The sequence below is a fragment of the Dermacentor variabilis genome, chromosome 2 (assembly GCF_050947875.1).
Source record: "Dermacentor variabilis isolate Ectoservices chromosome 2, ASM5094787v1, whole genome shotgun sequence".
In the NCBI taxonomy this organism is placed as follows: Eukaryota; Metazoa; Arthropoda; class Arachnida; order Ixodida; family Ixodidae; genus Dermacentor; species Dermacentor variabilis.
The window spans coordinates 44,344,195-44,368,346 of NC_134569.1; the positions used below are offsets into that span (position 1 = coordinate 44,344,195).

Sequence of the window (24,152 nt, forward strand, 5' to 3'; positions counted from 1 at the left end):
ATTTTACTTTGTCGAAATCCTCTGCCTCCTCTCTATCCAAGCGAGCGACTACGTCGGCCGCCTCGCCGGGTAACAAAGTGAGCAAGCGCTGTGGCCACGTTTCCCGAGAGAACCCCTGCTTCTCGCACGTTCGCTCAAAGTTAACCAGGAACAAACCAATGTCCTCTCCAAGCTTAAACGGCCGCATCAGGTCAGTCATTTTGAACAATACTCGTTCTCCTGCACCGTGTGCCTGACTTCCATTACGAGCGCGTTCCATCTCTACCTCGAGACGCTTCATTTCCAAAGCGTGTTCGCGCTCTTCTTTTTCTTTCTGTTCTTTAAGTTCACGCTCTTCTTTTTCTTTCTGTTCTTTAAGTTCGCGCTCCTGTCTTTTTGACCTCTCCTCAATAGTCTCAAGGCATTCCGACAGCTCGTCATCCTCAGCCTCTAACTCAAGAATAGCCTTTAGCAGTTCAGGTTTTCTTAGTTTGTCTGAGACATCCAGACCCAACTCTCTTGCAAGCTCCAACAATTTCGGTTTGCGCAACGACTTCAAATCCATGGCTGCTCTGAATGCTGCTTTCTCTACTGCTTACTATTGTCTTGCCGCAAACTAACCCGGCAGCAACGACAACCACAATTACCAGCTCTGTTTCTGACACTAACAAAAGCCTGGCAAAGCTCAGAAGAAGAAAGTCCCGCACTCACCAAACCTCGCAGGCAGGAATTCCGCGCAGTCGTTCCGCTGCAGGCAACCAGTCGTCACACAGGGCTCGTTGCACTGCTCCCGGATCGTCGTTGAGCTGCTCAGCATACCGTCAACTGCATCTCTTCGCTGCTGGCCTCCGTTGTCGCGATCTCACCGCTGGCAGACAGTTGTTTGAAGTCGGAGGCGATCCCACCGCTGCCAACCAGATGTTTGGATCGGACTGCTGGTACGATCTGTTGGGAACTCGGCGCTGACGCCCGTGGTTGTACCTGGGTCGCAAGCCCCAAGGGTAGCGTTGGCCTGGCGGCCTGGGGTACAACTGGAAGCATCCGAAGGTCCCGGCAAAGCATGAGTCGACTGGTAACAACGAAACAACTTGTTTATTTTAACATCGCAAAGAGTTGGCGGTCAGGTTTGACCGAAGTAGAGAGACGGGAGAGCACTTCACTCAACAGAAGAAATCGGAGCCCTCCCTTTTGCGTCCGGGGGCAGCTGTTTTTATACTCTCGCAGTTGAGGGCAAGAAGGAACCCCTCAAAAGACGAGCACGTGAATGTACAATGGGCTAATGGTGACGCACACTGTCGTAGCGATGCCGTAGCACCATGACGAGCACGATCTCGTAGCACCCTGTCGAGCACGATCTCGTAGCACCCTGTTGTAGCGCTGCCGGTCGGGCACAATGACTGTAATGAGAGGATGGTCCCTGCTTTGGCATCGCCTGTTTCGGGCACAATGACTGGAATGAGAGGATGGTCCCTGCTTTGGCATCGCCTGTTTCGGGCACAATGACTGGAATGCGAGGATGATCCCTAGGCGGTCGCATCGCCGCAGTCGCGCCTGGAAACACCTGGCGATGAGTGTTGCGGCGACGACGATCGGGCCAAAATGTCTGCCGCCCCGCCGCAGTCGCGCCGGCAAAACCACGTGTCGCAGGCGAAACGCAACAATGGATGGATGGTTATAGAGGTTATATTAATGTGATGCTACCTAGCGAGAGAAAAAAAACGTGGTTGGCTCTGAGGTTAATACATTCTTGCGTTTCCAAACTCTCAAACGTGGCGCTAACTCTGTCTTTGAGCAAAGTGGGGAAAAGGCATAGAGTTTCTATGCTCTATGGGAAAAGGTGAGGCGGTGAATTTGTGAAAGTGGGTGCATACCGAACCCCACAACTGTGAAACCACCATTATCATCATCATCATCATGACCAACCTATTTTTGTGTGCACTGCAGCACGGAGGCCTCTCCCAGCGATCTCCAATTACCCCTGTCTGGACGATACTATACTCTAAAGCTTTCAGGTACTAACTACCGTCTGACGCCTTTGAATAGGCCATCTGAGGGCTTCACTGTTTTTAAATTCGTGCTTGACAATGGCTCTCTGGATCCGCGAGTTTTTCAAAAGTATCGCTAAGAATCTCGGGGTCAATTTTTGTACTATTTCCTGGAAGCTACAATACTTCAATAGAGTACTAGTATAAGCGCTGAATTCGTGGGCTCATAAACTGAGTGCAAAAATTGAAATAAAAAAATCTACTGATTTCTACTGATTTTTCGCGAAAAAATCTACTACTATTTTTTAATGTGTCGTGGCAACACTGGGCTGGCCATATTCGTGTTTGAAGTTGACATATCCGGCGTCCGGCTCAGCGGCTGAGCTGGGTTCGACGGCAGTGCTTCTGCGGTACACTCCTGTACGGCTGCACCGCGGCAATACGGTAGGGGTTAACTCAAGGACCGAGGAAATTTACTTGAGAAAAGTCAGCGACTGCTCTCCTGAAGCAAAATTTACCGCGTTACTCTGCTCGGGAGGAAGTTGAAGGAGTCCTACGTACGAGGAGTGATGACGACGGTTTTGTTTGCTGCGAAACGTGAAGTGAGAGATGCATAACACATGTAGGTGCAAGTTGACCTTATGAATAAGTCATATATTCGGTGGGAACGCTCGATTCTGTTGCATTTGCTGACTTCCTGCTTCCCTGCACTGTTATCGAATCTCGTGAGCTTCTGTTTCTGCGTATGACGCACCCGCGTTGGTGGGAGTCGGTATCTGTAGCTACGCCGATACATGAGATGGCGCGAGTTCCAGAACATGTTCCATCGAGGATCGATCTTTTTTACGCATTTAGGCTAGCTGGCTTATCGTAATATAAATAGAAGGTCCAATAAACGCCTCTTGGGTTCGCACTACCGCGTTGCCGTTTACATGGTTACCAAGAGAACCTTGTGGCGTCTCGCACTTGCTCTTGGGACAAAGGAACGGCAACATGGTAGTGCAAGCAATCAAAAGGGCATTTATTGCGCCTTTTATGCACCAATCCAGCCAGTCGAAAGAACGTGCCGATGGGCGCGCGACAAATTGAAGAAGTCCGACTCATCGCGACCGTATAGCGGGCGAATATGTTTGCCCCCATGCTGGACATCAACGCCAGTTCGTTCGCGTGTATGGTCACGCGAAGGGTAGCGCTTTCAAACGATTGTGTTCGTTCATTCCGGTGTTCTGCTCCTAGGCCTCGCGAGATGGTTTCGCAGAAACATGGATCTGCGCACGCGCAAGGCGTCCGCGCCGCTTACCGGTCCGAGCCAGAGAGGAAGAGCCTACTCCCTGTTGCGCCCGACTAACCTCGCCATTAAATGGCGTTAGGAGCGCAACACTCACGCCATCTCTCCTACTATGACTAACCTCGCCATTAAATGGCGTTAGGAGCGCAACACTCACGCCATCTCTCCTACTATGCTGAAACCAAACGGACAGCCGCCGGCGCTTAGCTACGGGGAGAGGCCGGCTTACAGGAGACGCTAGAGCCATGCGGTGAAAACACCAGGGGACGCGTGAGAGGATTGACATGGTGGAGGATGATCTAAAAGATTTGAGTCGGTAGGGCATTTGAGCAAGGCGGATATCGGTTTATAAACACGGCCTTCCGAAGTTTTCCAAAGAAAGACTTTCGCATCTTGGCACATTTCTCGAAACACCGTGGTTGAATGTGCATAAAGCTTATTGCTCTGAATTGTCGTTCGGCTCGTTTCGGGCGACATGTAAAAGAAGCATGTTACGAAATCAGTTTGCACGGTATTTATTTATGTGCATAAGGCAAGGGAAGACGAACAGAGACTCGTACACAAACTTCGTATGTTGCAGCGAAGACTAGGGCTCGAGTCAGCCAGTATCACAAGAACGGACTTAGGAAGGCCCGCCCTTAGTGCGTTACTGCTCCTGTACGTGAAACTAGTATCATTTGATATTAACTGGCGCCGGGCGGACGGCCATCAGTGGCGGAATGTGGTGGAGGAGCTCGTCCTCTTTTCTGGTCGGCTCAGAACTTCTGGTTTGCTCGAGCGACTCTAACTGAAGTGCTGTCCGTACGCGTATCTACACCTTCTCTCTCCCTTCTTTCTCTTCCCCTTCTCCCATCCCCCAGTGTAGGGTAGCCAACCAGACTATTGACTGGTTAACATCCCTGCCTTTCCTGAATTCTCCTCTCTCTCTCTCTCTGACGCAGCCCGTAGCTTTCGCCGATTTGTACGCAGCTGGTTAGACGAAGCATAGACGCTGTCTCATTGGGATTCCACACTTCCTGAAATGTGATACCTCTCCGTGTTCCGTTATGCGTTGCTCCACAACTTCATGGTGTGGTCAATGCGGCATTACACGTTTTAAACATCGCGCTGCAACTCACCCTTGCGTTAAATATGCATTACGTGAGGTGGAGTCGTGCGTTGGCACCATGCAAGGCATTACTCCATGTCTTGCGCCTGCACCCAAGGATGAGAAAGCGGGGATAATGGATGAGGCGCTCGGTTGTTCTGGCTGCGCGCCGGCGTTCCACTCTTGCGCCAACGAGCTGTGGTCACGCGACGGCGGTGTGCCTCGGTGACCTCGGCGTGCTTGGGAGGGCACTGGCCCCGTGGACGACGCGCGTAGCGGTTCCCTTCGCGCGTGCACACCACCTTGGCCTGTCTGGCGCGGACGCGCGTTTGTTCGCCAGTCCTTGGTTTGCGGAAGGCGGCTGGTTTTGTGCGCGCGTCCTTAATTTTGGCAGCGGCCTGTACCTCGAATCAACGCGTGGTCTGGCCGCTGTGAGCTTCGAGCTCGCTTAAACGCGTGAGTGAGTGAGGGAGGGAGTGAGGGAGGTTGTGCACAGATAACGATGAGACTTGCAGGGTTACGTCGATGTTGCTCCGCCTTTATGCCGCTTGTATACTATGTGTGTGTGCAGCAGGTTTTGAAATTGTACGTAAAAAAAAAAGCCCGCTTCCTCAAGCACCTTCAACGATAGCAGTAGTACAGCTGCTTCATTGCACAAACATATGTGGCGATCTTTTCATCGATGCTGCATGGGGCGTTTTCTAATCGCCGCAGACTTACAGATGAAGCGTAGTTAATTTTGTATCGGTACGCGTAGTATTTGCCAATCAAATGCGTTCAAATAATTTCGGATTGCATGAAGCCCTTTGCCGCAAACGTACCGGTTTCAGCGAGTCTGGAGGCGTTTAAATTCATAAAAATATTTCGTTCGCTATACTACAAATGAGGAGGAAAGATAGATTTGCTAAGGGGAATATTCAATTTCCAAAAACGCCTCACGCTTAACAGTTTCGGTTTCTGTACCTATCGGTTCCGGTTCCCTCAAAACAGTAACAGATTGGAGGACGCTTAAGCTTCGCCTTCAAGAGTGGAACGCGATATCATTCAAAGATCTTTGACTGCTTCTCACGCTTGCCAGCAACTGCAGCTTATGTAATTGTAATGTTTACCGGAAACGCTGGAGGCCAACGCTATGCACCAAGGCGAACTTTCTGGTAGAAATACAACCTAATTGCGTTGACCGCGGATGCGCAGAGTCGAGCGCCATCCGGATGGTGTTGCAAGGAATCGGGCACGCCGCTCTATTAATAGTAGAAACGCTGGAAAAGGGTTTTGTGTTTGAGTTTCCGCGAAAAAGAATTATGTTTTCTCTCATATTCAAATTACAGTCCGACGCTATCATGTCTGTAGGTTGTGTGTAAGCCGTACCTTACTATTTTTCTGACGCATTTTACTTCCAGAAATTCAATCATTTCAGTAACGCGTCTGCGCTACACGGAGAGTCTGCCTGCACTATAAAATAATTTGCACCCTTAAAAGTGAGAAAAGGTGTAAACGTGTCCATAAGTCACATCCTTGGGGCGTTAATTATGTAACTCAGACCCTAAGGGTGCGAGCTATAGACACATTTACACCCTTTTTTCACTTTTAAGGGTGTAAATTATGTTACAGCGTGGTTTGGTATGCGTGTTTCGGAACGATTACACGCGCACGAGACGCTCGGCGCCGACGCTGGATTTTTTGCGGCACGGGGCCCTTAACGCTATTGCTTTGAAAGACCGCTTGGCATTATGCTGCCGTCTTAGCTTCGAACAACGTGCATGCAAGCCGACGTTTCGGCAAGTGCGGCGTTGTGTAGTAAGACGGCACCGAGTACACGAGCGAAGGAGCGCGAATTTTATGCCATCTGATTGGACTGCAGTAAGTATGGTTCGAAATACCATAAAAAAAAAAAGTAAAGCTGTGAAATTTAGTGCCATGCGTTGAAAGTCTTCGTTATTTTTTTTTTTATTCGCGATGATGGCCAATAGTTCAGATTCCTTTAGGGCTCACGCTTTGACGAAGCACTAGGAAAATGCGTTGATTGCTCTTACACCACTCATTGCACTGATTAGCAAGCGCAATGTCATTTTCGTTGTGCTTCGTCGAAGCAGTGGTCCTAAAGGAATTTGAAGTATGCTACACCGACTGGCCCAAGTTTCTACCCTATATTAACGGCACACTAAGGGGTCGCCACCAACCGGTAGCAGGCTGACGCCCACTACCTCCCAGAGATCCTATATTAACGATAAGTACGTACGTTATTCCGAAGAAAACGCGGTCAGACCTGTCCGCTCGTATATAGGAAGCGTACGTTCATATATAGATGGGGCTTGGACCAACATACCTGCAGGACATAGGGAAAACACGGGGAAGGCGGGAGATGGAAATTCAAGACGATGAGCAAAACGAGAACGCGGTGAAAGGTGAAAGCCGGAGCCAACGTTCCGACAAGTGGAATTGCATTTTTGAAGCCTTGAAGAAGGCAGGTCCACTTGTCGAAACGTCGGCTCCCGCTTTCACCTTGTTCTCGTTTTGCTCATATCTGCAGGATATAAATGTGACTATTTGTGTGAGCGCCCCGTTTCAAAGGGGATGCCAATAAGTAATCATCATCCACATGGGCACTTGATGACGCGCACTCCTATAGTTTTATCAGTAGGGTTCATTGTTAAAAAGATCCCATTGCTGGAAATAAAGCGAACGTAACTAATTCCTGGGCTGAATACGCCAGTCAACTGAGGCGAATGCTCTAGCCTGCTCATTTCCTGATTAAAGTTTAATCCTACTCCTAACTGAAGCACTTCCATCTTATTGAGTGGGGGAAAAACGGCTGATTGATTCTGCGTATTTGTAAAATGCGTCATTTTTATGGCTGCTTTACGATTGTCGCATTGACGTCAGTTATTTAAATATTCTTAATTCCCGCCCTCTTTGGGGCAAAGCTGATTTCTAAAGAATACGAATGCAGTCGACCATGCATTTTTCGAACCTGCTCTATTACTCAGGCCTATCCACCACCCTCTCATAGGAAGGAAGGAGTAGATTTTAATGGAGGGAAAGGAGGAGAGGTCGGCCTGGAGAGCGTGTCTCTAGCCTGCTACTCCTCACTGGGGAATGGGGAAGTGGGAAATACAGGGAAAGGTAGGTGGCGGATGATTATGATATGGTACAATGAGGTACTATATACACGTTGGCCAATATGCGGATGCGCACTGGAGACGCAATACACTAAGAGTAATCTTGTCCATACAAAAAGTAATCTTGCCACAAAAAGTTTTTGCGCAAACACATTTCGCACTGACTACACGTCTCACAGCTTCTAGAGGCGATCGTCTAAACCAGTCTCACTTAAAAAGTTCAAAAGTGCTTTTATGGCACGTTGGGCACAGTCAACACTCCTCCACGCGCCCAAAACCTTTTCTTCTGAAAAGGGGCGGGAGTCCAAGCTGTCAACTGTAGATTTGAGAATTAACGTATAACTATAGAGCTGAAATTTCTGCTGCTGTTACGTGTATACTTCATAAAAAACTTCGTGAACACACACACACACACATATATAATATACCCGCCGTGGTTGCGCAGTGGCTATGGTGTTGGGCTGCTGAGCACGAGGTCGCGGGATCGAATCCCGGCCACGGCGGCCGCATTTCGATGGGGGCGAAATGCGAAAACACCCGCGTACTTAGATTTAGGTCCACGTTAAAGAACCCCAGGTGGTCGAAATTTCCGGAGTCCTCCACTACGACGTGCCTCATAATCAGAAAGTGGTTTTGGCACGTAAAACCCCATAATTTTATATATATATATATATATATATATATATATATATATATATATATATATATATATATATATATATATATATATATATCTATCTGTGTGTGTGTGTGTGTGTGTGTGTGTGTGTGTGTGTGTGTGTGTGTGTGTGTGTGTGTGTGTGTGTGTGTGTGTGTGTTTTGTTCTGTGGTGCAGATGATTGTTTTGTGGCTATATAGAGCGCAGTGTCTTTTCACAGCGATCGTACATAGCGAGATCTGCGAATTCTTTAATACCCACTCGACATCTTGAGCGATAAGGAAAATGTTTAATATACTTTTCACGAACTTTTAATGCCTTATTGGTTTTGACGTGTAGTATTGTTCAAATCTTGAGGTTGGCAGTCAAGCTGATAAAGCCTCACGCAAACGTCCATTCATAAAAAAAAATATCGTTTGTGCGTTGATGTATATTTCATCTGTGATCGGTAGCTAAATGTACCAACTGGGAGTTTTCTTTAAAGGTGGCCCTTGCCTCGTGTCCCAGGGGTCATGACCCCTCGGACACAGCCCGCCTACGTGGTTGTCAGGATGTTTCGTCGCATCCGCGAGTTGGGACCAGGAGCTTGGGAATATGTTGTGAGGCTCGCATTTATAGCAAAATGCGGGCGCAGGAAAGGTAAACAAACTCTGCGCGCTACCGGCACTCGGTCGTCTCGGACGGTGTTTATCTTTCGTCCGTGTTTCGTAACCGCGGGCTCTCCGAACGCGTTTTCTAGCTGTCGACAAGCTAGCCCGTTGCTCAGTCTCGCCTGAAATGAGCTTGAGGTAATTAACCGCGAGGCGGTTATGCTCGAATAAACAAGGTAACGATATGGATGCACGAATCTCTCAATTAAAGATCAGGAAGTGTGTGGGGGCGTGTTCTGTAGTATATGATGGGTTTGGCTGACGCAGTACAGTGCTTGTTGAAAATATGGGCGCGTCCATATCCCCGCAGATGACTTCAGTCGAATGAAAAAATCACCGCCCCTTCCATTCCGGGACGATGGTCGAACAGAGAAGCTGTGTTAGTTATACACCGAGTCTTACACCATGTAACTCAAACTTAGCAAACACTCTGTATTGTAGATCTTTTGTTTCACCATTCTTTCGCCTCATTTTCGCTTTCTCGTGCTTCGCGTGGTGACTATGCTTGGAGGACTCTTTTTTTTGCGCGTAAGGTTTCTGTTTGTGTTTTGCCGTGCTTTACGTTTTCGCGTGCAAGTTGCTTCGCCACTTTTTTGCGCGCCAGTAATGAGAGCAACGTTTGGCGGATTGGTTAGATCGGTTTGACGACTGACGTGGCTGCCGGCACTTCTTGCGCCAGCGAGAAGTTCCGGCAGCCGCGCGCTCGATCCTGCTATCGCGTTTCAATCGCTGGCCGCGCTGTTCGTTGGTCGCAGACCTCCAGCTTAACATTTGTTTCTTTCGCGGCAGGGTGGAATCAATCGTCCATAAATTCGATGCCGATGTGGCTCTATCGCCGAAAATGCACCGTGTGGCGACCGTATAAGATTCGCGTATAAGATAGCATTCTAAAAAGGGGAACGGGGTCACTCCAACTCCTTTCCCCCTGTAGAGCTTCTTTTCCTCTCTCGCTAGGTCACGTGGCCACTATTTAGCGAAGTCCGACGACGACGGCACAGGGCCCGCGTAAACAGCTTCGCTGTAAAATAAACAAGGCGCGAACGGCACAAAGTTTTCTGCAAAAGTTATTAGAGCGAAATGTATATGGCGGTTTGGTCAGCATAATAATGAATGGCTGACGGATGTGTTTGCCTAAACTTCGGCTTTCTGACTTAAAAACGACTTTGTGGCTTTGCGATTTCATAATGTTCAACAATATATTGGGTTACAAAGTTAAGCATACGCACTGATAATTCATGCGCGCGTAGCTTTGTTTTCGTGCGTTTAGAATTTTGCGAGTGCTGGGAAATTTGGAAATAAATATACCGCACGTAGAAAATAACAGAGCAAGACGGCCTGTAGCCGCAAGCACAAATATCAGACAGATCCGTGTGCTCAGCGTCGTTCTCGTGGTAGCTGAGCGATCGCAGCGACAGCGTTCTTTCCAATAATTTTTGTAGGGAGCTCTACATATACGGAAGGACTCCGAGATCTAGGGCGCGCCGCCCGATGTCGGTGGTTATGTTCATATAGCGAACGGTCGCTGTCCATCGGTAGCGCTATTTTATACAGTCGAACCCGGATATATCGAATCTGCAGGGGATCGCAAAGAATGTGCGATACATGGTTAATTCGGTATGTAAAAATAAAAATATTATACAGAAATTTTCAATGGGCTTTTAGAGCTGTTCGTTCTACACAATAATTCGTTATATCAAAGGAACCTTGTTAAAGCTTGTTGCTGCGCTAGTTGGTTCTGATACATATTGAACGAATAACGGCGCAAATTGACGAGGGCGAGACGAGAAGGCGACACACACATGCGCATGTGTGTGTCGCCTTCTCGTCTCGTCGATTCGCTTTGTTATTATTCGTTATATATATATGTATATATATATATATATATATATATAATGGCACATCTGTGCGAGAGGCTTCTTTGTTGGCTCCTTGTTGATCCATAGTGAACGAATAATAACAAAGCGAATCGACGAGATTCGCTTTGTTATATATATATATATATATATATATATATATATATATAATGTGACCACATGCATAGTGCGCAAGTAAGACGAGATAATCACGGAAGTTAGGTCAGAATAATTTTTTGTTCGTGACAAAAAAAAAGTGTACGAAAAAGGAACAATGGGAATACTATTTTTCTACAGTTTCGGGCATTCCATATTGTGAACGGATTCTGAAATTTGAGTAGGCTTTCTATTCGATAACTTCATTTCTCGATGCCGGCAGGTAATCTTCGTGTTGGGATCTGTGCAACATCAAGAGCCGTTCAATTTGCCAAGCGGTGCCCGTTTTCGCGTATTTTTCACTCCTGATGCTTTCTGATGCTTCGGTGCCAAAAGTCTGTCAGAGGGGATTCATGAGTTATTCCGTTCCAAAGCATAGAAACGTTGCTTCGGTGTATAGAGATTTAAGCTACTCCGGGTCGATCGAAAAAAAAAAAAAATAAAGCGAGCGCCATCGAGTTATATGTATATGTAATCTGACCACGACGGCGAATGCTCAGAAACACATTACAGGTTAAGATGATGACCACGGACAGCGGGAGAAATCAGAAGATGGAATGGCGTAACCATATGGAACATTATACCCGAGCACTGTGGACCCTGTCATTGGAGAAGCGGTCATCGGATGCGAGGAGGAACGTTAGATTGGAATTTTAGAATGCAGAACCACGTCGAGGAACACAAGGAAGTGCTCGAATACAAACAAGAGCAACGCGGTACAAAAATAAGTATATGACGTACAAGTTTCGGCATGGAATGATGAGGGTCGCCTTCGTGGCTCAGTGGTTACGACGTTGCGCTGTGGAGCATTGGTTACCGGAACGATCCCGGTCGCGGCAGTCGCCTTTCGATGGAGGCGGAATGGGGAAAAATAATAATCATAATAATAATTAAAGAAAAACGCTTGTGTATCGTACCGTGCATTGGGTGCAAGTTAAAGAACCCGAGGTGGTCAAAGTTAATCCGGAGCCCTCCATTGCGCGAACGCCGTAGAGCAGCTTTTTCCAGGAATGTCTTGCTCCCATGGACCGTGACGGCGATAGTGAACCAACACACCATACTCGATCCGCCAAACGTGTCTCGTCTTGCTGTCGCCGCAGGTCTGTCCCAGTGTGACGCATTGTTAGCTTCACGAAGCGATTCGTCGCAGTTGTGCAGGAGAGCCTATAGGAGGTCACTTCCCCACTGGTCAATCGTAACAGCGTGTAGTGGGAGTATTGGGAGGGTGCCAGGAAAATGTTTTCATGCTAGATGCACCGTCACAGAAGCCTTTAGGTGTCACAAAAGAGCCAACCCAAGTAGATGAGCTCAGAGTGGAATTCTTTATAAAATTCATCTTAAACTAGGCCGACTGTTCCAACTGTTCCAACTAGGGCGACTCGCAGTCTTGCTTCGGTTCTTTATAAGAAACCATTTCATTCATTTGGATAAAAAGCGGTTGGTAGCATTACAGGGGAAAAAAAAAAAAAATGTAAGCCCGAACTTCTTCGGGAATTTCGCGCAGAGACCGCTGCACCGGTATATGTCAGTGTGACGTCAAGAATCTCAGCGTAATGGTTCGTGTTCCGTCACGGGTTTTAACGTGGTGTATTTGGCGTTGTGTCGCTCTGTCTAGCTAATCGATAGAGAAAGGAATAGGTTGCATTTTAAGTGGACCAAACACCCTGCCTAGGAAGTTTTGAGAACTTTTTTTCTTTCGCTAAAATGATCCGAATGCGAGAAATTATAATCTGAAATCCATGAGACCTCACATCGACCTAACAAAGCGACGGCATTGGTGCGGAACTAGAATAGAGGGAAGTTATGCTCTCATTTTATACGCTACCAATCAGCGTTATTCCGCTTAATGAATGGAAATAGTGCTTAAACATTTTTCTGCACCAGTGAAAACTGATTTAGTGTTATTTATGTTCATTTAAAGTTGTGCATCACTTGACTACGAATAGCCATGGAGCAAAAAGAAAAAGAAGGAAAGAAAGAAAGAGCTCGGTCGCTTGCCAGCCAGAGAAATTTTAGATGCGTTGCCTGTGCGGCTCGGTTTGCTTTCGGTAAACAAAGACACGCTTCGGCTGAGAAAAATAAGAAGGCCGTTTGTTCACTAAAGCTCATCCCTGCTTCTGTCTCTCGCAGTAGTTCCTCGACTTTCCGCGTGGACAGTGATCTTGTGCGATGCCTCTGAACGGTGTGCGCGCGTCATATGCGCAGAGGGACTTCGTACACGTGTTCGTCCTAGATTTGCGCGGCTCGGTTCTTTCGCGTGTCATCGTGCTGACTTTTGAGCTTGTTTATAATGACCTTCGGTGCGTAAACAAGGGATTTGTGCCCTCCGGCTACGTGTATCGAAGCTTTGCAGGGAGCGGGGTCCTCGCCTTTAACCGGATATTGCGAGCTATACGATCGCATCGTGTGGTTTTCTCCTGCGCGAACTGCTCTACGTCTTCTTCGCTTTGTCTCGTAATGATTCTTTTTTTTTTTTCTGGAGTTGCATTATCTATTTCATCTTCCTTACTCGCCGTGCGGATTCATTTTTCATGATTTTTGGGTAGCGATCTCCTCTGTGTAGCCGTGTTTCTTCTTTTTTTTAACCTCATTTTCATCCGTTATTAAAGAACAGTAACAAGCTTCGCTATTGAAGAAAAAAAATAAAGAATTTGGGACATGTTCACCTGGTTTCTAGGTCGCGCTAAACGCGAGATGAATTTACGGAGGCATGTAGGACGAGCTCAATTTGTGCGTAAGTGAATGCGTCCTCTAATCTCAGCAGCTAACAACGGGGTCTCCGTCTCTTGTGGGCAAAAGTGCAAACCGCGCGCTGCACAGCTTACAAGGGAGACAGGTGCAAACGCAAATTTCATGACTGTGCATACGGAAAAACCCTATACATAAGCGGATCAGCAGCGTTGGCGTCGCTCTGTTATCGGCAGCGGAGCGCTTTGAAACCCTATGCCTCTTGAAACAAGACTTATTACAACGAAAGAAGCTTTTTTTATATATCGCTGCTTCTGAAGTGTTCCAGTCTTTTGAGATTGAAGCGCGGTGGTGGTTGCTTTTGCGATAATCCGTGCAGTCTGATCGAAATAGAGAGAGAGACAGAGAGCGATAAACTAATGAAAGCTCGCGATATGTGTTAGGCGTGGAAGAAACTGAACCCCGGCTCTCTTAATTAAAAATATCGTGTGAAATTGAAGAACGCCAATATATATATATATATATATATATATATATATATATATATATATATATATATATATATATATATATATATATATATATATGCAGGAAAGAGACGACGAACCTCTTGGAAGTAACACCTGTTTACTTAAAGTTTTCGCTGCTGAGTGCGAGGTCGATGGGGGCGAAGTGCCAAAACACCCGTGTACTTAGATTTAGGTGCACGTTAAAGCACACCAGGTAGTCGAGATTTGTGGAGTCCTCCACTACGGCGTGCCTCATAATCAGAAAGTGGTTTTGGCACGTAAAACCCCATAATTTTTAAGTTAACGTTTTCGGCTGTTGGACCAGCCTTCTTCAGAGTACAGCGATTTTAAGTAAATACGTCCTATGTTACGTCGGGTCCTGCATGCTGAACTTTGAAGACCCCCCCCCCCCCCTCCATATATATATATATATATATATATATATATATATATATATATAAATTCTCTTCCCGCCAGGCACCTTGGCGGCCAATGGAGGATACCTTTATCATACAGCGTTCGTTGCAATTGACATAGTTTAGCGCGGCGCTGCACGAAACGGCCGGAATACGACATAGCCGGGCGTCTATCTGATATATAGTGCACTGTGAGTGTACGCAGATAAAAAAAAAATAATAAAATGAACAGAAAAGCGACATGTAAAGCCTTTAACGCTAGCCTTTTGCCGGCTCCGGTCCACACCTCTTAGTTATATCTGTAGGAGGCGTCCATCCAGTCCACCGAAGGACGTCACGGTCTCGTGCCGGTGATGGCCCCGGAATCTCCCTATGTATAGTCCAGCGGCGTCCTCACACGAAGTGATGCGTGCTCGAAGTTACGTCTCGTTCGCTGCAGGTGTCGAGCGGCAAATGAACGTTTAAATGCGCCTACCGTATAAGCTAATGGGTTCGAGCTAGGAGTTCGTATAAACGCGAAACAGTCGAGAGATGCAGCGACGCTGACATGGCGGGTTGTATGCGCATCGACGCCTTGAATATTGCACTCGAGGGCGTAGAAGTTTCCTCGGGCCTTGAGCGGCGATGTAGCCTGCAGCGGCTGGCTGCACCGAGTTAGCCGAACCAGTTCGATAAATCTTCGTTTCGGTCGGGATCGTTAAGCGACGGGAGAGAGTGATGCAAGCGGTGGCGCGGTATCGTTAGTAACCGGGTCCTTGCGTAACATTTGCACGCCCGTCGTCGGGACGAAGTTACATTCTGCGGCGCTATTCCGAAGTCGCATGTACGGGTTTCTCTCTCTCTTTCTTCTTCATTTCTTTTTCCCGTCGCACAGGCGTGCGCTGCATTTATAGCGTGCGAACGCGCGAGGAGAGAAGCAGAATGAATCCGCGCGTGTTCGCCGAGCCCCGTGTATACGTGGCGGCGAAAACTATAGCGCGGCAGTGTTAGCGCGGCGATAAGTAATGAGTGCGATAACTGTTATCTCGCCGCGAGTCAACTCCGTTAATGACTGTCATTACGACGCGAAGGCGGGCGCGCACAGCCTTTCGGGTCATTCAAGAGAACGCGTGCCGCGTGCCACGTCGTCTTCGTTTCGTCGTCGCCCGCTCCGTGTAGGCGGCCAGCGCTGCGCGTGTGCGGTGGCTCTAAGCAGTGTCATTAAGCCAGTTCAGACTGGTGGGCGCACCACGTGGTCAAAATTAGGCCGGCCTTCACTGCGGCGCCCCTCGTAAGGTTCGTTACTGGATACCTCTCAGTTTAATTTATTAGTCTTTTTTTAATTTTTTAGTTTAATAATAGTGCTGAGCACGAGATCGTGAGTTCGACTTCCAGCGCCGGCAACCGCTCTTTGACGGAGGCGGAATGAAAAAAAAAAAAAAAAAAGCTCCCGATACCGTCTTGGCACTTAGGTATTCTGCCTGTCTTCTGCCTGCCTGTCTTACGTATCTTTCCTGTCAGTCTCGGAAGTTTTGCGGGAGAGCTGCAGCGGATGCTGCTGCTACTACTACTACTACTACTACTACTACTACTACTACTACTACTACTACTACTACTACTACTACCCGCCGTGGTTGCTCAGTGGCTATGGTGCTGGGCTGCTGAGCACGAGGTCGCGGGATCGAATCCCGGCCGCGGCGGCCGCATTTCGATGGGGGCGAAATGCGAAAACACCCGTGTGCTTAGATTTAGGTGCACGTTAAAGAACCCCAGGTGGTCAAAATTTCCGGAGTCCTCCACTACGGCGTGCCTCATAATCAGAAAGTGGTTTTGGCACGTAAAACCCCAAATATTATTATTACTACTACTACTACTACTGCTACTACTACTCTTGCTGATGATGTAGTATATTGTGCTCTTCTTGCTCTTCCTTTTTTTTTTCTTTGGAAACTGGAGCCCCACTAATCGGCAGAACGGAGCCACCTTGGAAAGACCATGGGTGCTGGTCTACTCTATGTAGCCCAAGCAGCTCATTTTTTTTGTTAACGCGGGCGATGCGTCCCCCTAAACCTCCTCTTTTTTCATTTGTTTTTTCTCTCGTGACGTTACATATGTTGCGTGACTTCTTAAGCGACTCCTTTGCGTCTGGTCAGTTGCGGAACACTTGTGCGTTGCTCCTGTTAATCCCGCACTTTTCGTCGTGCGGTAGCGTGATTGCCAGACATCCATTACGGCGAAAGCCTTATATGTTTCATAGGTCAGTCGAACCCACGACTTTTGGTGTTAATTAAGGCTACGAACCGGCGACCATTGGTAGCAGTCGAACCCATGGCCTTTGGTGTTAATGAAAGAGAAGTTAACTAAGGTACAGTTAATTAAGATAGAGTTAAGGCACTCGAACCACGACCTTAGGTGGGAGTCGAGCCCTCGACCTTTGGAATTAAGAGGGATGACTGAGCGAATTCAGGGGGATGACTTAGCAAATTAAGAGGATGAGTAACCGAATTATGAGGGATGACTAAGCGAAGTAGACTAAGCGAATTGAGGGGGATGTGTACGGCGTGTGTCCGTCTTTAATGCATCGGCACTTGAGCTTTCGCATCTAAGTCGTCTTAGCAATAACAGAAGAGACCCTATGAATTTTTTCACATTAGGATACCGTGCACGAAAGGTCACCGTACACCTTCTTCATATGAGGTGGGTGTGAAACGAAAATGAGCGAAAGAAATGCAGAGAGGAGGGAAGAAAAGTGCATTAAGTCGATGTTTGTTTGCGCTGTCGGCCAAGTCGGGCCTCAGAATGAGAAGCCGCCTCCGAGGATTTTCCCGCGGATGCGGATTTTGGAAGAAAATCGCGCTGTGTAAATAAGGAGCCCCGATAAGCAGTGGCGAATTAAATGCGTTGTTGCTGCTATCTATGAGCGTACTTTCTATTTATTTGTGTTTGGTTTCCATCTTTACGAGCCCTTTCGTATGTACATTTCGGTGAAACGTTTCATCTGCCACTTGCGGCTGCTTCTTGGGTCAATATTCGCAGCGCGCACGCGGTGAAAGGGGCGGCATGTTTTCGGTTCCTCCCGTTATCCGAATGCCAACCTGTTGCACGCAGACGGAATCTTTTTTTCCCGCCTTCGTCGGCTGCTGCAGCTTGTCCCGCGCCGCCTGTCTTTCGGGCGCGTTTGCATTGCTTCCCGCGAACGCCCGTTCTCGAGGCAAATAAAACTAAACCCTTCGGGAGGTTCTTTCTTCGTCGAGTCCCGATTGTGTACTTTGTTCGGGGAAGCAAGAGGGCGGGTGCGTGCGGGGATGCTGACGATCCTGTTTGGCGTCTGGCGCGGCTATTTCGGTGTCTCGAGCGGCATGCGTTGCAAGACCCGGAAAATATCGGGGCGACGAGGGCGTGGGGGGGGGGGGGGGGGAGGCGGCAGGGAGCTATGCAGGAGAATCGATGGCGAGACGCGAACAGGTATGCATACAACGGGCACCAGGCCGTGCTCTTTAATCCCGCCGCCGATCCCGTCTTGAGCGTCAGAGCGCTTCGATGTGCCCTTTGAGGATGGAACGATTGTGCGGGACTGTTTTGGTGGCTTGCTGCGAAACACGCGTATAGTTCGTACGCACGGTGTACTAGAGGGAATGAGTTGAGCTCTAGTCGAATGTGAAGTCCATGACAATTGTATGCGGATGTATGCATCGGATTCCGCAACACACTGGACGAGTGATAGTTCAAAAGTAAGCCTTCAGTACAGTAGTATACGTGGAAGTAGTAATTCGGGGCACTCTGGAAGGCCTCACATCTCTGCGACAGAAAAGTAAAATCCTCCAGGGAGGCAAATTAATGTGCGAATAGCATGGTCATGTTTACTTACAGGTGGAAAAGTGTAGTTGTCTTGCCGTGTCGTGAAGCCTGCGGAGGCGAATCAGCAGGAAATCTAATGGTATCACCACATAATTACGTAAAGTGCATCTATCATTGTACATAACCATTGTGCACATGGTACACATTCAACGTCATTTTATGCGTTGTGGCAGTTTGTGTTGTAACTGTGCGTTTCTGTGCCATGTGTACTCGGGACATTTCTTTGAAAACGGGCCATGTATCTATACGATGCTCAGTACTTTGTATGTGTTATCGTCCTAGTGTTATTGTGCCGTCATTGTGTCTCAAAATGTTCGTATTGACTTTTGTTGAAGTAAACTCTTTCTAGACACACCTGGCCCACACTCTGTAACCAGGTTTCGTCGCTACTAGCACAATCAGCCTATGAGACGTTGCTCCGTAAGCGACAACGACCGCAGTGATGAGGACAATAACTGCATACAGCGACAGGGATGGAGCAACACCGACTGCAGGAAAACGACACCACCAACAACACACCAGCTTGACGGACGACCGGACAGCTCATCGATAGAAATTCTGACATGCTCGGCGTTTGCTCGTATACTTAAAGAAATTGTGTAGCGAAGTAAAAACAGTGTGCACACGTAAGTACCTCCGTGTATAGCAGCAAGCATTGATTTGCTAAAGCCGTTTTATATGCCGGAACATAGTGAACGTTAAATAATAACTAACTGCGCAAATTATTGTTTAAGGTTGACGTGCATGCCTCGAAGGAAGTGTAGATCGCCTCCTGATCTTTCCGAAAAATCGCGTGTGTTTTAGTTGCGGCGCACACGTGTGTGTAGAAAGAACGCTCGGCTAGCTGCTTCCGGAGCGTTAATTCCAGGTCGGGCGTTATTTTTTTTTTTCTCTTGCTTTCCTCTTACTCGATTGCAAACAACCCGTCGACTGAAAGTATAATAAAGAAACAAACGCCTTTCGCATGGAGCGGCGGCTGTTTCTGATTCGCGCTGTTAGCTGACTAGGGAGGATCGTTGTTTGCGGCTGGCTTGCGGCCAGATGCTGCCGTGTATGTGTAGAAAAATCCTCTCCTCCTTCCCCCCCTTCCCGCCTGCATTTTTTGTGTGTGTGTATGCGTGTGTGCGTGAACAGGTCGTTTCGGTTTTGACGCTGATACGGGCTCGTTCAGCGTTCACCTTGCTACGTGAAAGCAGCCGCATGGCTCCGCGTGGTTGCTTGTACGTGTTGTTCCTTCGCGGTTCAGCGTGTACGATCACTTCCGGACGCGCAGATTAATGCTTCAGCGGCGGCCGGGCCAGCCGTGCACGCTCTCCCAGCTGTAAGTTGTGCTTTTTGTGTCAGCTTCACACTCTTAAAATACTATATATTTCTTTCGTCCTCTGAGGATCTCAGTTGAACATCTTAACGCCCGTAGGATGTATATTTCTCGCCGTTCCTGTGTGCCTCTGACACGTTCTCACACACTCTATGAAAAAAAGAAAAAAGACGGTAGGCGGCGAAGGGGAGGGTTAGCCCTTTGGGGAGTAACTGCGTTGACACGACCATCAGTTCCTACCCTCCGCGGTGGCTTCGCGGCCGTGGTGTTGCGCTGCTAAGCACGAGGTCGCAGGATCAAATTCCGGCTGCGGCGGCCACATTTCGGTGGGGGCGAAATGCCAAAACGCCCGCGTCCAGTACATTGGGGGCACCTAAAAGATCCCCTGGTGGTCAAGATTAATCCGGAGACCCCCACAACGACGTGTATCTTAATAAAATCGTGGTTCTGGCACGTGAAACCCCAGGATTAAATACAAATTCATTAGTTCTCTTAGGGACTGTACGGTGACGAACTGTTATTGAACTATAGAAGTTAGTCCTGAGACGACCACAGTATTTGCTCCTGCCACATACTCCACTGGGGACTTAATGTCCATCCCTTCAACGCTCCCCTTAGTTCGAAACTGCGTTTTACTGCATTTCACACTTGCCCAACAAGCGGCGTCACCGTTCGCGGTTTAAATGAATACGAAGTGCTAGCTGCGCACGGTGGGGGTACAGTGTAGTGCGGGTTGCGCATGCTTTCATTGCGTCAGCCACGTCTGCATTCTCGACCGTCGTAAAAACCGTGCTCGCTGAGTGAAAGAAAGGGAAAAAAAGACTGCGCTGATATTTAGCGAGACGAATAAGGGGTACCGACGGGGCTCGATTTTTGTTGCAACCGTATGAAGCGAACTAACGATGAAGGCAGATCAAGCATTGAGGAAATGCAACTGTTATTCTTCTTACCCACATATATTTCTCGTTACGCGCCCGGTGGTTTACCATTGGAAAGTGTTGTGCGTCCGGTATTCAGGTATATGCGCGATGATGTGTGCGTAATACCGGGTTGTTGTTGTTGATGATGATGATGCTCATTGGCATCCCCTTTGAAACGAGGCGGCGTCAAATAGTCACCCAGCCTGTCTCATTTAACCAGGTTTTGCTACGTCTATCGCCATCAAGCCTTTTGCCTATCTGATCTCTATATTAACGTTCGTACTTAAAACCTCAATCACTATATTGTGCCGTTACTTACGCTTGCAATGACTCCGGTTCTATCAAGCTCTTTCCTACTCCCCTTTCCTGTTTAATTAATTAAACACAAAGACGTAACGAATAATTGAGAAATATTTTAATGAACCGTGCGGATTTACCCCCAGTGATAAACACCGGGGCCGCACGTCTCAGCTTCGCTGGTTAACCGTCTGCACGGAGTGCTTGGGCTGACAGTTTTTTGTTTCCATCTTCTGCATCCAATTTACCGTCTCTATTTCTTTCACTTTCTTTTTGATGACTCCTGGTTGTCTATTTGCGCTTTCAATTACCCTGTACTCGGTTGTCAACCTTCTTGACCTTTTCCTTCATTCTGTGTCCGCACTTTTGAGGTACACATATTTGCGCACTTCAGCCGACCATTTCTTTTCATCCATATGTTCCTTAGCCTTTCTTCAAAACTGATTTTACTCCGCGCTTCTCTGACTACAAAAGAAGCCCAATCCGTGTCTCCTTACCCTGTCTCATCTGTGGTTTTACCGCGGGCCTCCAGTAGATGGGCCCCCCAGTGGGCCCATTGACGTTTCGTTAATCAACCCCGACATGGTTTCTGACTTAAAGCACAGCTTTGCATTTGCGAACGTTAGCGCTGGCAACATTACAATTTTCCAAACTCTTCGCACCACGTCGTATTTATGTAGACCCAAAGTGCTCTATGTTTCATTATTGCTGCATTCCGCCTCCCTTTTATTGTTAAATTATCTTGGTGGATGCTTGTGTAGGTCTTCTCTTCATTTGTGTATACACCCAGGTATTTACTTAATTCCTCGGTTCCACTCACTGAAATTGAATCTCATGATATTCCTCCGAATAATGCTAAACGTCATCTGAATAGTATTTTCGAAAACTACTTTGCACACTTGGATACAAAGACCGTTATAGCAGCTGATGCTTCTGTCTGTGAAGAAAAGGCAGTTGTGTGCATTGTGTCGCCACGTCTAAATTGATCTTTTTCCATTTGGCTACCTGACTTCACGCCTATCTTTCAGGCGGAATTATTGGCAGTTGTCTTAGCTTTATGCAAATTACCACGATCTCTGTCATCGACAGTACTCTTAACTGATTGCCTGTGTGTCTGCTCTTCACCATAACTACATCCAAATGGTCAGATTCATTAGAAACTTTCTATTTTCTTCTCCTAAGATACTTACGTCTCGTTCGTCTAGTGTGGGTGCCAGGCCGCAAAGGTCTAGCCTTGAGAGAGAGAGAGAGAGAGAGAGAGAGAGAGAGAGAGAGAGAGAGAGAGAGAACTTCATGTAGTCGCCTGCAGACCGACACCATGACTAAATGGCGCCGTGACGCGGGCCCTGACGTCTTCTCAGCGGGTGGTCTCTACTCAACTCCAGCGCGTGTTACTCCCGCGGTCGGTCGCCCTGAGGGGCAACGTTCCGTCGGTTTCGCTCGGCCTTTGTCTTTCAAGAGCCGCCGAGACCTGCTGGACGGCCCAGGTTTGGCTTTCGTGGTCGTAGCTTTCCGCCGCAGCCGCGAGTCGCGGAGGAATCGTTGTACTTGTCGAAGCTTCGTCGGGGAATTTGGTGCAGTCCCATAGGATGTGCGTCAGGGTGGCCCTCTCGCGCTGGCACACGCGGCACACATCACTCACATATAATTTGCAGATGCACTCGCAGTAGCGTCCCACATGCACTGGTCCCATGATCCTCATTTGACCTACGTCAACTTTCATTACTGCGGCGCGATTCAGAAAATATACTGTTGCAATAACTTCGCTCAGTCGTCGTTGGCAACATCTGATTTCCCGCATCTCAATTTTCCTTGGAACAACAAATGGTGCTCCTCTAGGAAAATTGAAGTAACGATTACAAGACTACGGTGCCGAGTCTCCCCACTGAACCTTTACCTCCACAAGTCTGGTCTGGCTATATCGCCTTTGTGCCTTTTATGCAATGAGAGTAACTCTCTGCAACACTTCTTTTTGACATGCCGCCATTTCATTATTCAACGGAGAAGGTTTTTAGAAGAACCCTTCCAAAACCTTGGCTTGAATTTTACTCTTCCTATAATTCTTTCCTTTGGGGCAACCGTACCGCATTGCAGCCACAGGACCGTTTGTGAAGCCCTCTGCATCTTTCTGCGTGAGACAGAAAGAATCGCATGCTAGAATTCTTCTTAATAATCATTATGCTTACAAATTTCTGTATATAACTTAGATAATTGATTACTCGTGTCTGTAACGGAAGACACTTTAAATCCCACCTGCAAGATACTTATTTCATTTCACCTTAATTTATACAAACGAAAATTGTTGCAGTTCTTTTAGTCCGATTCATGGCCGATTCCCCAGAGTGGGTTGCACCGTTTCCCTAGGGAACAAGAATAAGAACAAGAACGAGGTTTCGGAGCTTGCGACGACACCGACCGCAGCTGCTGCGAGCGCTGTTCGGTCGACCATATCGTTGGTGCCGCCGCCAAGCGCAGCCGTGAAGAGCCAACCGCAAAGGCGTTGCAGGTTCGGAGGAACAATCCGAATCCAGGGCCCAATGTGATGGGCAGAAATCCTTGTGACAAGGCCCCTCTGGACTTAAGCGAGGCCGTTCAATCCAGTGGCTTCGGAGGTGAAAGGTAAGCGCCATGCTCCGGGGCTTACTTCCAGTTGTTATCAAACATGGCTTCTTCCGAAACGTCCCATGTGCTTATCCACTTTAAACGTACGAGTATTGGCTGCTAAAAGGAAGGTCAAGTATATCACCTAATGACTAATCAGGACCTGGATGTGTTAGCCATCCAGAAAACGAAAATTGCAGGGGAGCAACATACCGCGAGCATGGTGCAGCGTGTCACGTCACAGTATTACGCCGTAGTCGGCCGTGCAAATGGTGCGTCAGCTGGATGTGTGTTTTTCGTTAAAAAGAAAAGAAAAAAATTGTCCGGACTTGTTATGCAGGAGTCTGTGTCGTCTCCAACAGGCAGACTGCTTTTATGTGATTTTTTTTGTTGTTGTTGTGCCATAAAGAATGGCGGATTTTGTCTGTTAACAACTCAAACGAAGTTGACGAGAGGGAAAATTTCTTCGCGAATGTTAAGGCAGTAGTTTAGTTCGCAGAAGCACATTGTTTTAATGGGCGATTTTAATTGCGCGTTGAATGGGCGCGATAAAACAAGCACGAGTGCTTTCAGAGATAAAAGCACAAATTTGTTAACACACTTAATCAAGGAATATGACTTGGATGACGGGGCTTAATGCCTACAGACGGCTAATGGCGTGGAGTACACTCCACTTTCAGGGCACCAGTCGTGCTTGCTTTGACCGAATTTACGCTTCATTGGACATGATTTCGAAGTGTAGAAATTACGATGTAGCACCACTGTGATTTTCAGATCACTGCCTCGTCAAA

At 47.7% G+C, this 24,152-nt stretch overlaps 1 protein-coding gene across 5 annotated transcripts in view; it reads left to right on the forward strand.

Moving 5' to 3' along the window:
* The window catches only part of SNF4Agamma (SNF4/AMP-activated protein kinase gamma subunit), a 420,535-nt gene that overhangs the window by 33,816 nt on the left and 362,567 nt on the right, over window positions 1-24,152 (forward strand). Inside the window, exon 1 of one of the 5 annotated variants that reach the window (XM_075680302.1) lies at window positions 19,399-19,546. The exons of the other annotated variants lie outside the window; for them this stretch is intronic. The gene's annotated coding sequence lies outside the window, so the exon portion shown is untranslated. Of the gene's footprint in view, window positions 1-19,398; window positions 19,547-24,152 lie in introns of those variants that run through there. 5 annotated transcript variants of the gene reach the window in all.